This window comes from Dermochelys coriacea, chromosome 4 (genome assembly GCF_009764565.3).
Source record: "Dermochelys coriacea isolate rDerCor1 chromosome 4, rDerCor1.pri.v4, whole genome shotgun sequence".
In the NCBI taxonomy this organism is placed as follows: Eukaryota; Metazoa; Chordata; order Testudines; family Dermochelyidae; genus Dermochelys; species Dermochelys coriacea.
The window spans coordinates 90,926,011-90,941,053 of NC_050071.1; the positions used below are offsets into that span (position 1 = coordinate 90,926,011).

At 40.0% G+C, this 15,043-nt stretch overlaps 1 protein-coding gene across 2 annotated transcripts in view; it reads right to left on the reverse strand.

Annotated features, from left to right (window-relative positions):
- Nucleotides 1–15,043, reverse strand: part of CRACD (capping protein inhibiting regulator of actin dynamics) — a 206,922-nt gene that overhangs the window by 120,665 nt on the left and 71,214 nt on the right. For both annotated transcript variants that reach the window (XM_038398708.2, XM_038398704.2), the window contains exon 2: nt 5,220–5,335. The gene's annotated coding sequence lies outside the window, so the exon portion shown is untranslated. The remainder of the gene's footprint in view (nt 1–5,219; nt 5,336–15,043) is intronic.

Sequence of the window (15,043 nt, forward strand, 5' to 3'; positions counted from 1 at the left end):
AATAAGAAAACACATTAATCTCCCTCACAGAATAATTCTAAACCTTAATTACAACCTCTGCAATTTATATGCACAGGTTAAGTGTGCTCTGCATTAAGTTTTATGGAGGGATATGTTATGATCTTATAACAGGAAAAATGTGGGGGAGGATCATATTATAAACTTTGCTTGATAACACCATAATTTATTAAATATACTTTTGAGGAATGTTGGCAATGAACTTTAACTATGTGGAAACTGTGAAAGGTAACGAGCTAGTCATTTGTTAGCAAAAGAGTTAAAATTAGGTCAGACAGCAAATATTACTTAACTTTTTTTAAAAATTAATGCTACCCCCATACATTAAGTAACAGAATTAGCTGAAAATTCATCTTTAATCCCCAGATTATGTATAGTAAATTTAGGAAGACACTATATTCTTCATACAAAACAAAGAGGTTGAATCCCTGCATTAAGTAAAAAACTGGACCTAAATTTATACAGATGTACTATTATACATTTATACTAGGGAGTCAAATACTTTGCTTCTGTAGACTAAGAACACTGCACCAGCAGCTCTTTGCATTCCTCCATTCCACCCACAACCTCCCTATATGTCATCTTCTCATTCCCCTCTATTTTAAAGGACTCCCTCCAAACTTCCCCCTGCAAAGGGTTGTGTGTGCCCACTATTCCCTTCTCCTCCCATATGAGGATCACCCATTTCCCACCAATGCCAGCAGCTCTGTATATGCCCACATTCCCACTTCCCCCATGCCCTCCATTCTTCCCTTACCTTCACAGCAAAGACTCTGCATGCTCCCCACCCCCATACCAGGTTTCCCTAGTCCGCCCGCTCCGAGGGTTCTGTGTGCCTCCCATCATTCGCTTCCTCTATACCTGGGTCCCCCATTCCCCTTCCCCCATGCCAGGATATGTGCACATCCCCATTCCCCTTGCCCCATCATTATTATTTGTCTAGGAGACAAGTCATTCAGGGTGTCGACATGTTAAACTCTATTGGGAGGATGAGCAGGGACATTAACGCCTTCCAGCCTAACAATCGGCATGTGGCAATTCTCCAAAAGGGGCTACACCCACATCACATATCATTTGAAAGCTTATTTTATGTACATTTAGATGAGGTATGATGTGGAGCTTTCAAGCAGTGCTGTAAGCCTGCAGGTGAGGTGAAACAATAGAACCCTGAATGAGAAAATGTCATTTTTTGCAGTTCCAAAAACACCACCACATGACTAGGACAACAGTTTAAGTTAATTTTCACACCCATAATGTGATATTTATTCATAAAAGCCATCAAACAACAATGTATTTTAAACACATTATTGGTTTTGCATAGGCAAGTATTTTCTTTTCAGAAATGATGAACCTGTTAGCATATGGCAAAAATGGCAAATATCAATATTTTGCAAAATATTACATGAAACATTTTCAAATGATATATTCTGAATTGTCAAAGTATCTCACAAGTGACTATAATAGTTTTCTATATTTTTAGTTGAAATTTGCTGACCCGATCAGTCTCATGCTGCAGGTTGTGCACCAGTAGCAGAAGAATATGTGCCCATAATTTATACTGTATAGTGGGTAGATATAAGTTGATGTGAATTCCTAATATAATGCTTCTCCATTTGCAATCTTTTGTACATACAATGTAGCATCTAGTCCAGTGGTGGGCAACCTGCAACCCACAGGCCACACATGGCCCATCAGGGTAATCCACTGGCGGGCCACCAGACAGTTTGTTTACATTTGCACGGCCACCTGCAGCTCCCAGTGGCCACGGTTCACCATTCTCTCATAAAACAGAAACATTTGAGAGAGCAGTCGATCTTAGGGAGGCAGCACATCAAAGAGGAGATGATGACATGGTGTGCAGAATATCTGCAGAAGACTTGATTGCTAAGGATGTAGTTTATCACTCAACATGCCTTTCTTCCTATGTGAGTAAAACGAATCTTAAAGCAAAACTGCCTACCTACACTGCAGCAATAATGCTATATGACATTGCATTTGATCAGCTGATTGAAGAGATAGACAATGATCTTGTATACAACCAGAAGACTCTTCTCCTGTCTATGCTGCTACAAAGATATAAAGCCTTACTTCCCTCAGCTGTAGAAACTGCAAGCTATTCCAGTAGCAAATTACAGGCAAGATTAGAAAAACACTATGGTTCTGCAATTTCATTCCATGCACAGCATGGACAAGGAAAATCTACCATTGTTCTATGCAGTGAGATAACAACATTAGCTGATGCTATTCAATCTGCTAATAACGTGAAGCAGGAACTTGCGTCATCCAAATGTTTTGTGAATGTTCTTCTGGCGAAGGAGCCTGATGAACATCTTGCCAATGAAGAAGTGTTTTTTTTTTTTTTTTATAATGCCCACTTCAGTTCTTGGCTCTGAAATAGCAAAAATGTAAACCTCAGAATATTATCCAAAGCCAAGTGATTGTTTACAGAGATCAACTACTTTTGTGCCCCAAGTGGTGCAGGAGTTTGTCCTTTGGTTAATAGACAAAAAGCCATATAATTCAGCCAGCAGTGAGCATCATCCTTCAGAAGACGTTCAAAGAAGGTGCCTGTCAATTGTGAAGTGCATAGTATGAAACACCAAAATTATAACACAACTCCATATAAGCCTTGCTGCACAGCTACGCCATAAATTCTCAATGTAATTGAAACATTACACTTTCATGAATTCTGCATGAATTATGATGAGCTGCGGTGGTTCATCATTAGTGCTGCAAAAATTAAAGTAGAAAGACTCCAGGGAGGTATGTTCATTCCAAATGGAATTGTGCCATGCATGCTGGTGGAAATCTCATCCATGAAGAAGATGATAATACAGACATCAGGACAGAGACTGCTGTCCATTCAATGGCAAGAATGCTATATCAAGAAAAGCCTGCAGACAGTCCAGCATCACAAGAAATATCACTGAAGCACTGGAAGAAAAGTCACTTACTCTCCCCAGGCAATCAATCAGTGTCTCTTATGCAGTATGCAGCATTTGAAAAACCTAGATCACATCCAGAACCAATTCACCATCAAAAAGTATTTGAGAAAATCAACTCGTAATCTACAATTTCTGCAGCAAGGAAGTTGGTGGCAATGCTGTATGATCAGAGAGAAAAAGAATAGGCCCAGAGACTTGAACTCCTTGTGCCTCAATCTAGCTATCAAAAAGGACAAGTCACTGGCCAAACTCTCACCATATGAGAACAGTTTTGAAGAGCAGGTCAAAAGAGCATCTTGGCATACAAAGGTTTGGATGGCTTCACACATAGATAGACCAAGTATTGGATCACCACTGCAACAAGGATGGAAAAAAGTGGACAATGAACTACTTCTTATATTCTTCAAAGATCCAATGGCACCTGAGCTTCTACTGGACCTTATTTGTGCTTGTACCAGTAGGGGATGCTGCACAGTCAACTGTGTCTGTAGTTAGAACAATCTTCCCTGCACAGAATTGGTGCATGCCAAGGCAATGAAGACTATAGTAAACCAAGCACTCTTGACAGAGATCATAACGATGAACAAGCAGAGGATAATGATGTTGACTAGAAGCGTCAGCAATGCTATTACATTTCAATGATACATATACACATTAATTATTAGATTTTGTTTTACCCTTTAGATTGTTGTTGTGATCCTTTGAGGTCACAAAAAATCCAATTTTATGTCTTGAAATAATACATGGAGTCATTAAACTAAGAGAAATGAATGCAGATCTTTCAAAGTGGTCATTTTAATGTGTTGATGGTGTCATTGTTTATTACCCTTCATATGGGAACGGCACCACAGGACAGTTCCACATAATACCTCAATCTTAAAATAGACATACGAGCTTTCAAATAATATATAAGGTGCATGTGTGGAGGGAGGGTACATTAAGTCAATCAGATTGGTGGTGACTGCCCTCACCTATCCTGGGTGCCATCAGCCAGCGGTTTGATCGATACACAATTGTAGAAGTGATTGAAGCTGTTAGCTGTGCTAAACAGAGGGAAGGGACTACATGAGTCCCCATTTTTCCTCCTTTTAGTTTTTCAATTTTCCGCCAAAATAATGGGGTTCTTGCCATTAATGCCTAGAATATTACCTGCAATTTTGGAATTGATTTAATGCATCATTCAGAAGTTATTGCATTACATACAGACAGACTAACACAGAAATGCCATCAAGCTGAGTGTGAAGTCTCTGCAAGCTTGCCCAAATATACACTACAGAGATATTAAAAACTACCATGTACAATTCATATGATCTTTCCATATGGGAAAGTATATGAAGTGTGGGGTGCAAAGTATTTATTTTCATTGCACCTTCATTAGAAACATTTATAATAAGTTTTAGCTGTTTCCAACTTCTTCCTGTTATTGCTGAGGGGGTTGGGACAGGAGAGTTAAGAATATTTTATGTGCCACTAGTCAATCTAAAAATCCTCCATTAAGAAATGAAGTGCAGATCAGTACTTTAGGTTTTAAAAGGATGGATCACTTCTTGTCAATAATTTGCCATGGTGACACATTCTGAAAACATGAAAAATGTCTATCTAAGCCAGGGATAGGCAACCTCTGGCACGCATGCCGAAGGCGGCATGCAAGCTGATTTTCAGTGGCACTCACACTGCCTGGGTCCTGGCCACTGGTCTGGGGTGCTCTGCATTTTAAATGAAGCTTCTTAAACATTTTAAAAACCTTATTTACTTTACATACAACAATAGTTTAGTTATATATTATAGACTTATAGAAAGAGACCTTCTAAAAATGTTAAAATGTAGTACTGGCACACGAAACCTTAAATTAGAGTGAATAAATGAAGACTCGGCACACCACTTCTGAAAGATTGCTGACCCCTGATCTAAGCAAGACAAAGTTGCACAGGAGACTGAGACATTCCTGAACCTTTGGATAGCCCATGTTGACCCTTTTGGCTGAGAAGAAAGTAAAATGTCTGATTCCATATACAGTAGTGGTTAGAAGTACAGTAACACACATATTTGCATGCTTTTCTACCTTGAGCATGAAGTTAGAATTTCTTGTTCTGTATGTTTACAACTCAAGGCATAATAGCTAAGACATGTCCTTTTCTTATCAATCATAATCTACCTTCTCTCACATCTCCCTCTCCACCCAACTTCTTGAACTGTTAAAACCAAGATATTCTTTACAGTATTAATTCAAAACCTGGAGAGCAATAATTTCCTTACCTTTCTTAAGCCAAGTATTGTTATATACTCCTATTAGAGTCTCTTCTGGAACTGGGAGCTTTCTTTAGTAACAGATATCAGAAAGCAAGGTGCATTGCCGGTGATGTTCTTCCCAACTGTGGAGGGAAAGAGAAAGAGAGAGCTTTTACTTCCATCTTTACTGGAATACCCTTAGAATATTTTACATCTTCCCATATGAAGCAGGTGCTTTATGAACAGAATACTTCCCATCTGTCACATCTCTTGGCTAGATCATTTCAAACCATTTAGAAAAATATTACACAAGGGAGATTTGTATGAACTTCTTACTTTCATATGAGGCAGAATTTCATACATTCATTCATAGTCTCTTTTCTCCCCTCACTGACTGGCAAAACAGCAATACTTTCTTACTTTTCCTTCAAAAGAGACAAATCCTGCTGTTCTACATCAGTTCTCATTTAAGAAAAACATTTCACTGGTTTCAATGGGAGTTTTGTCAGAGTAATGATGGCAGTTGTTGGCCACAGATTTCTCAAGAAAAAAAAAGTTTAAAATTAGATTATTTTTCATCATAGCTTTAATAAAAGCAAAGTGCTTTCTTCAAAACACAAGTTGGTCAAAAATGTATGTTATTTGCTTTAAAAAGTTCCAGAAAGAATTTTTTTTTATTTTTTATTATTTTTTGCTTTTGTTGTAATATTTCAAGGTGAAGCGCAAACAAGAGAGGAGGCCCCTGGTAAGTGGATTTGATTTTGGGAATCACTGAAGCAAGTCACTGGGGGCAAGAGGATTGCAGAAGGCAGGCTTGTGTTTGTATGATGCACGTACCACCACATGCCTACTCTGAGCAGCGGAACAGGCTGTTGATTGACTCCCCCACTTCACGGGAATCTGGCTTAGAAATCTCCATGAAACTCTCATGGAGATACTAGGCAATCCACTGCTGCAGGTTCTTTGGCAGAGCTGCTTTGTTTCTTGCCCCATTAATGGTAACTTTCCCATGCCACTCTGCCATCACCGCGGGCGGGGAGACCTTTGCTGCACACAGACGAGCCACATAAGGGCCAGGGCAGAAGCCGCAATCTTGGAGAAGACCCTCCCTTGATTCCCTGCTCACCCTCAGCAGTGAGATATCTTCCATAATGAACACTGCCTGTGGAAAATGTGGGGACAGGAATGATTATCAGGCCCCCCCTAGAGTGCTGGCTCTCCCCAAGAGCCACGTGCCCAGTGTACAGCAGGGTCCAGGAACACTGATTTACCCTGCCCCTGTGGCTACTCACCATTTGGGGGGTCTTGTGGCTTGTGTGCGCTTGCCTGGGGCCAGCCAGTTAGTGACAGGTGTGAGTACTGGATGTGTGTTAAAGCACTGAATCAGTCTTGTCTGTGCTGCAAACAATACTGCTTCTGTAAAATGTTGCATTTAAACTGCACAGAGATGGCCTTGGGAGCCCAGCCTCCCTCTTTGTTATTGGCAGCTGAACAACTGCATAGAATTAGAAAGCACTAAGGACTAAGGAGGACTTTCTGTGTGGCCGTTATGATTCACTCTGCCGCTGAAAAATAGGAATTGAAAGAGGCGGGACAGCGAGAAGAGGGACCAAAAGGAGAACGCAGCGCGCCAGAATGAAGCCACGGAGCGGCTCTTAAATGTTCTGGAGCGCCAAGAGGACATACTCCAGGTGATATTCGCACTGCAAACAGAGCAGCTCCGTGCCCATACTTCCCTGAAGCCACTGTCGCAAAACTCTTTCCCATATGCCTCCAAACACCGTCAACACACTTATCTGGCTCCAATTTGTACCCACTGCATTCCACTCCTGCCCCGCCACAGTCCAGTCCTGCGGACTCCTAGTACCCACTGCACTCAACAACCATCCCTCTGCAGTTTGGCCCTGCTGAAGTACAGCACCTGCTGCACTGTACTCCAAAAGGAGATGGGATATGATCCATGGACATACACAAACCTTTAACCGTCCCGGGGCTCCCACCTCCTCTTGGGACCTTCCCTTCCCCCTCACTGCTGATGTGTTTGTTTGTCTCTCTTTTTAATAAAAGAATTGTGTTGGTTTGAAAGCAATCTTTATTCTATTAATTGAAAACAAACAGAGCCATGAAAAGCAACAATTAGCTTAAACCTTCATATTGCATAGTCTGCACCAATTACAATCACCTCCTAGCATTGTAAGCACTGCACTCCCAAGCATAGAAACAAATATTAGTGGCTTTCAGTTTCAGATTGATGCCTCAAGTCATCCCGCTGGCCATCCTCATGGCCCCGCGCTGTGCCCCTCTAATAGCCTTGGTCACTGGCTGTTCACACTCAGCCTCCAGGCACTGAACCTCAGTGGTCCAGCCCTGAGTGAAGCTTTCAACCTTCCCTTCACAAAATATTATGGAGCATACAGCATGTACCTATAAGAATAGGAATATTGTCATCGGCCAGGTCCAGCATCCCATATAGGCAGTGCCAGCAGGCCTTTAAACGGCCAAAAGCACACTCCACAGTCATTCTGCACTTGCTCAGCCTGTTGTTGAACCGCTCCCTGCTGCTGTCAAGTTGTCCCGTGTATGGCTTCATAAACCACAGCATTAAGCGGTAGGTGGGGTCTCCCAAGGTCACAATGGGCATTTTGACTTCCCCTACAGTGATCTTCTGGTCTGGGAAGAAAGTCCCTGCTTGCAGCTTCCTGAACAGGCCTGTGTTTGGAAAGATGCATGCATCATGCACCTTTCCGGATCAGCCTGCGTTAATGTCTGAAAAGCCCATGGCGATAGTGGAGTTGCTCTTTTAGCTCACAAAGATCAGGCCTGTGCTTTTAAAGGTAAAAGCTGTGAATTCTAGTCACAGTGCTGTTTGTTAGTTGATTTCTGTAAACCATATGTGAGACCATAAGTCATAACAAGCATGCAACCTCTTTAGCACTCCCTGTCCTGGCAGTGCTAAATGGCAAGCATGGGAAGTCAAACCCACATCTCCCTCAGCAGGACTGCTCCCTAGTTCATTTAACACATTTCCCCCCCTTACTTCAGTTATTATACTTGTCCTGGCAGAGCAGAGGTCAAGAGTTCAATGCATTGACAATAAAGAACCTGTTGTAACCGAGAGACTACAGTTCAATTACCTTGGCTGCATCCCTCTGGGAATAGTTAGCCTGTTGGTGGCTGTTGCTATATAGTGTCATGTTTCCTTTTACCCCTTAAGGTTCTGAGGCGTGTATACAATGGTGTGACTTTTCACTGAGCTTGTGCCTAACAAAACATAAAAACCAGAAGGAAAAGCCAAAGGAACAGAACCCTGAAGCATAGCACAAACTTGCTCTGTCAGAGCTGTGAGGAAGAGAAACATTTAGATTAATCACTGTATACCAACACTGGGAATGCACCCAGAAATGGGATAGAACAAAAGCTCTTCCCACATCTAGTAGCTTTCAGCTTCCTCCCCAGATGAGAAGTGTTCTGCTGCCACTGTTACTCCCACAGATTTCTGGGAAGGAAGAGGTCCTTGGAAATTTCTTTCAGGATACCATCCTAAATTCTCTTTCCAAAGCAGCCATGAAATTCAATACAGCATTACAATGTACAGTTCCAGCAGAAAAATTAAGCAGATGCATATTCTGTACACACTTAGGAGCAATTATCATGGCCCACTTAATAATTAACACCCAGAAGGAAGCAACTGGGAAGGCACCCAGAATGCACAAGAAAACTAATTGGAATGAAATTCAGGAAAGGAAAAACAGTGTGAATTTATCATGTTTGTTTTAGGGTGGGAGAAGTGGAGAAAGAATCTATATACTGGACCTTTTTACAGTTCAAACAAACTAAACCATACAAGTACAGATATGCTTCTTTGCATCCTGCCTCCAGAACTACACTAGTACAAAGCTTTGCAGCAAAAGAAGCCTGTTTTAAAAGTAGCTCCCTAAAAATAGCCCTCTTAGTACTAAAGTTACTAACAGGTAAATTGATCTAGTACTCTATTTTCAACTTCTCAAGGACAATTGTTCTTGTACACACTCCACAGGGTTGTCACTCAGACATGCAACATGAGACAGGGAGGTAGGTAAACACAGCAAACATTTATAGTTTGCAAAATACTTCACATTTTATTAATAGATGTGCAATAGAAAGGTAAAACCTGATTACTTTTCAGGGGAAACAACTGACACATTCTGTTTTCCTGGGAAAATATTTCAATGTTCTTCTTTGCAGAATGCCTGAACTAGGGAAAAAACCTCAGGACAAGTGAAAGTGACTTGCATCCTGATAATGGATGCTACCAACATTATTCATAAAACACTTTCTCTCCATGGAGAGGATGGCATTGACTTAGAGTAAGATGTATATGCTTCCCTCAAACATAGATAATACTGATGACCCACTGGAGAAAGCATTACAATATTGATTGTGGCTCAGATGGAAAGGATACAGTGATTGAGTCTCAGAGTTTTGTAATATGAACAAGGGGAAGGTCTCACTCTGAATCATTTATAGATTCATAGATACTAAGGTCAGAAGGGACCATTATGATCATCTAGTCCGACCTCCTGCACAACGCAGGCCACAGAATCTCACCCACCCACCCACCCACTCCTGCGAAAAACCTCTCACCTATGTCTGAGCTATTGAAGTCCTCAAATCGTGGTTTAAAGACTTCAAGGAGCAGAGAATCCTCCAGCAAGTGACCCGTGCCCCATGCTACAGAGGAAGGCAAAAAACCTCCAGGGCCTCTTCCAATCTGCCCTGGAGAAAATTCCTTCCCGACCCTAAATATGGCGATCAGCTAAAACCTGAGCATATGGGCAAGATTCACCAGCCAGGAAAGAATTTTCTATAGTAACTCAGATCCCACCCCATCTAACATCTCATCACAGGCCATTGGGCCTACTTACCATGAATATTTAAAAATCAATTAATTACCAAAATCATGTTATCCCATCATACCATCTCCACCATAAACTTTGTAGTAATGCTTTCCATATAAACAGACAACTCATTCCTCCCAGAATTATTATTATTAGGAATGAATTTTGACATCTACAGATCAGTAGATAAGTATATCAGTATAAAAGTATATAGGTTAATTCTCTGGCAATCTGCCCTTTAATTAAGAAGAACTGGATTTTAAGTTTCACAGAGGAGTCATACTGGGTTAGGAGTAGTAGTAATATCGGCTTCTAGAAGTTTTCTTGCAGAAAGCAAGCTGAGAGTGGCCTTGAGCTGGAGTCATACAGCTAGCTTTTCTTTTTATTTATTTAATTGAACAATATAATATATATATTCATTATATAATATATTCATAATATATATATACTCCAAGAATCCTTTGATTCTCCACTCTCCCCTTAGGTTCCAAAACACATACTTTATGGAGATATTATATAGAAAGAATCCTGCACTTAGGATGGAATTATTCCATGCACTGCTACAGACTAAGGACCAAATGGCTAGGCAGCAGTTCTGCAGAAAAGGACCTAGAAGTTATAGTGGACGAGAAGTTGGATATGAGTCAACAGTGTGCCCTTGTTGCCAAGAAGGCCAATGGCATTTTGGGATGTATAAGTAGGGGCATTACCAGCAGATCGAGGGACATGATCGTTCCCCTTTATTCGACATTGGTGAGGCCTCATCTAGAGTACTGTGTCCAGTTTTGGACCCCACACTACAAGAAGGATGTGGAAAAATTAGAAAACGTCCAGTGGAGGGCAACAAAAATTATTAGGGGCTGGAGCACATGACTTATGAGGAGAGGCTGAGGGAAACTGGGATTGTTTAGTCTGCAGAAGAGAAGAATGAGAGGGAATTTGATAGCTGCTTTCAACTACCTGAAAGGGAGTTCAAAGAGGATGGATCTAGACAGTTCTCAGTGGTACCAGATGATAGAACAAGGAGTAATGGTCTCAAGTTGCAGTGGGGGAGGTTTAGGTTGGATATTAGGAAAAACTTTTTCACTAGGAGGGTGGTGAAGCACTGGAATGGGTTACTTAAAGAGGTGGTGGAATATCCTTCCTTACAGGTTTTCAAGGTCAGGCTTGACAAAGCCCTGGCTGGGATGATTTAGTTGGGAATTGGTCCTGCTTTGAGCAGGGGGTTGGACTAGATGACCTCCTGAGGTCCCTTCCAACCCTGATATTCTATGATTCTCTCTAGCCAATGAAATATTATACTCTCTCTAAGCAATGCAGAAATAATGTTATCATGGCCAGAAATTTGGCTTCCGAAATCACGCATGAAAATAACATTGTTCTGAATTTTGTTAGACAAGTTTACCACTTTCTCAGCTGTCTCTATATACACTAACTTACACTGTAACCAGTAACCTGAAAGAAAACATAGCTATAGCTTCAACTGTAGCAAGCAGTTCCAACATTAATGGAGAATTTTGTGATATCACAGGTACAACCTTCTGAAGAAAATGTGGAAATTGGAATAAGAGACAGAACAGCTATAATAGATATAACTACAATTTCTCTCCATTTCTATAAGAAGACTCAAAATATTTAAGGGGTTTCCAATCCTTTTTTCCAACGGAACATAGAATCCCAGCTTTTAAGGATATCCATGTTTATCCATCCATGAACTCATTGTAGTTTTTGAATATCTCTATTGGGAATACTATTACAGTTTATTTGTTATAAAAGAGTTTAAAACCTTATAACATTCACCTCAGAAGGTGTGCATATTTTAATTTCATAATCTTGCTTTGCAACATGAGGAGAAAAGCCTTGCATTTCTGGAGATTAGAAACTGACACATTAATAACAGCATACTACAGCTTTTCAATGTTATTCTTTGTGCAGGACACGAAGAATCATTTTTTCTGTGTCTACTAAGAACTCTAGCTAGGTTTAGATTTTATTTAAAATACATTTCCATTGGATATGAAAACTGCAAGTAGCATATTACTCAGGCAAAAATCCCATGGGCTCACATTGCATGATTTAACCTACCAAGGCACCAGAGATTTATGTAATGCAGCGAATAATATCACCAACAGTTCTGTAATGAATACTTACAAGTGATGTAAGAAGGTGAGACAATCACCTCCTCATGTATTTTTAAAATTATTTTTCATAGAATCAGTAAAATTCTATAATCTTATTTTTAAAAAATCCACACAAAACCACAGAAACCGCTTCAGGATGAAAAGATACATTTATGTGGATTTTTTCTTTACACTGATGTATTTTCAGTTGTTTTTATGTATGTGTTTTATTCACAGTTGCCACTGTTGTTTAGTAACAGTTACAATTTAAAGACTGTGAAAGGTATTCAGAAATGAATATCAGTAAGATATCAAGAAGGAAAGCCTAGTAGCCATGAAAGAGTGCCCTTTTTTCAAACCAATCATCAGTTTGAAAATTCAAAACTGGTTTGTTGACGGTGAAATTCACCACAATGCTTCTGACCGGGGTTGGTTTGGGGAGCAAGCCAGTGTTAAGGCCTAGCCATTTCAGTGAAAAGCAATGCTGGGTTTTGTAATTTTCCTTATTCATGGTGTTAAAAAAATAGATATCTCTCTCTCTCTCGCCTCTCTTGTTTTCCTGTGAGAACATAGACAAAATAGCACCAACTTTCACAGAAATATCCTGGTAAAAAACCACAGGTTTTTGGAGCGTATTATTATATAGAATAGATTATATTAATATATACATATATAATATAATATAAATCATTATATGTATTATAATATTAATATGTACTATATATTTGTTATATAGATCTACAAATCTCAATATTTATATTATAAAATTAAAGTTTTTACTGATTTCAATAGAAACTTTTTGCTACTAATTTTAGTACCAATATCAGGTAATTCAGCATAACCTTCGAAAAACAAAACAAATCAATTTATTGAAAAAATACAATCTGCATACAATTTTCTGATGGTTTGCTTATTACCTGGGTGTAATTCATATCAATATAACAAATGTGACAAAGTTCCTCCTCTACCTTGGTGGGTTTTGCGCTTATTGGCGGATTTGCTCACCTTGGAGCTTTACGGCAGCCCTCAGCTTGGCCGTTTTTCTGAACCCACAGTCCAGGTCGATGACTTTATGCCTGACGAGGAGTTGGGAGGATTTGGAGGGAACCCAGGCCCACCCTCTACTCCGGGTTCCAGCCCAGGGCCCTGTGGAATGAAGCTGTCTAGAGTGCATCCTGGAACAACTGTGCAACAGCTACAACTCCCTGGGCTATTTCCCCATGGCCTTCTCCCAACACACAGTCTTTATCCTCACCATAGGACCTTCCTCCTGGTGTCTGATAATGCTTGTACATCTCAGACCTCCAACAGTCCACGTTCTCACTCTCAGCTCTTAGTGGCTCTTGCTCCCAGCCACTCACACTCACAGGAGCTCCTTTTTAAAACCCAGGTACCCTGATTAGCCTGCCTTAATTGATTCTAGCAGCTTCTTGATTGGCTGCAGGTGTTCTAATCAGCCTGTCTTAATTGTCTCCAGAAGGTTCCTGATTGTTCTGGAACCTTCCCTGTTACCTTAGTCAGGGAAAAGGGACCTACTTAGCCTGGGGCTAATATATCTGCCTTCTATTACTCTCCTATAGCTATCTGGCCCAACCCTGTCACACTAATAGTTGAGTTTTAAGCTTGTGGGTTATCCACATCCCATCTCCTCTATTGCCTATAGTAGCCTCTATTGCCATCTTATATCCTCTAAGAGTCTCATTGCTTATTCAGACAAGGGATCCCACAATTTAGATGCCCCAACAAAGAAGAAAAATTTCCTGAGAACTCTTCAAACAAAATTACAGTAAATAATGCAGTTTACTAGATTTTGTATTTTTTTTATATTGTACTGTTTACTTCTGCTTTACTTACATACACAATTAGTTCAAAGAATTTGTCTAAAATTCATTTCTGTCATGATGTCATTACAGAGAGGGCTGATGAAAATGATTATTATTCTATTTTTATAACTTCACCTTTGTATATATGCCAATACAAAGCTTTTGTGTTTATATATTCAATGTCCTTTCTGTGAAAATAATTTTTTTTTTTTTTTTTTTTATGGTATGAAGCCTCTTACACTTGACATAGCTTAGGGCCTCAGAATGTCATAATTCAGCCCTGTCTTGACTTCAATAGAAGCAGTTCCTTATTGTGGGCCTGATCCTGCCAGTGGTAGAGCACCTTCAACTCCCACTGAGTTCAATGAAATTGGCCCTCTAAGAACATATAATTTTTCCATATGCATTAAGCATTGAAACTGCAGGTCAGCTTAACTGCAACTTTATTCCTTGCTCACTCTGTAAAGTATTAGGTACGTACAGTTAATGAAAGACAAAGGAGGCCAAACTGACCAAGCTGTTCAATTGTCACTAGCCTACAATGGATGTATAGTCACTTATCTTTAAAAAAAAAAAAAAAAAGTGAAGTAATCTACTTTTGTTCTTGAGCTTCCCTGTTATCAAAGGAGAGGTAATTTCACTTGCCCCATCCTGGTTCTGAGCATTTTCTTTACAGAATATGGAAGTGGAAGTAGGCAAGAAAACAATTTACAGATCATAATCAAGATGATTTTATTCACCAGAAAAGCAAATGGTCTACTGGGCACAATAAAGTACATTTTCCCCATCCATTAAAATACAGTGGGCTAGTTCTGCTCTCACTGAAAATCAGGAATAACTTGACTGAAGTCAGTGGACTTACACAGATGTAAAATCAGTGTTGATGAGAGCAGGCTCCTGTCCAGTATATGTATTTCTTTAACATATACCTAGAAAAAACAGGAGGCTTTTATCTAGTCTTTTCTCAGAATCAGAGAATCAAGCACTGCTTGTCAACTATGTAAATATATGCAGAAATAAAATTTTATTTT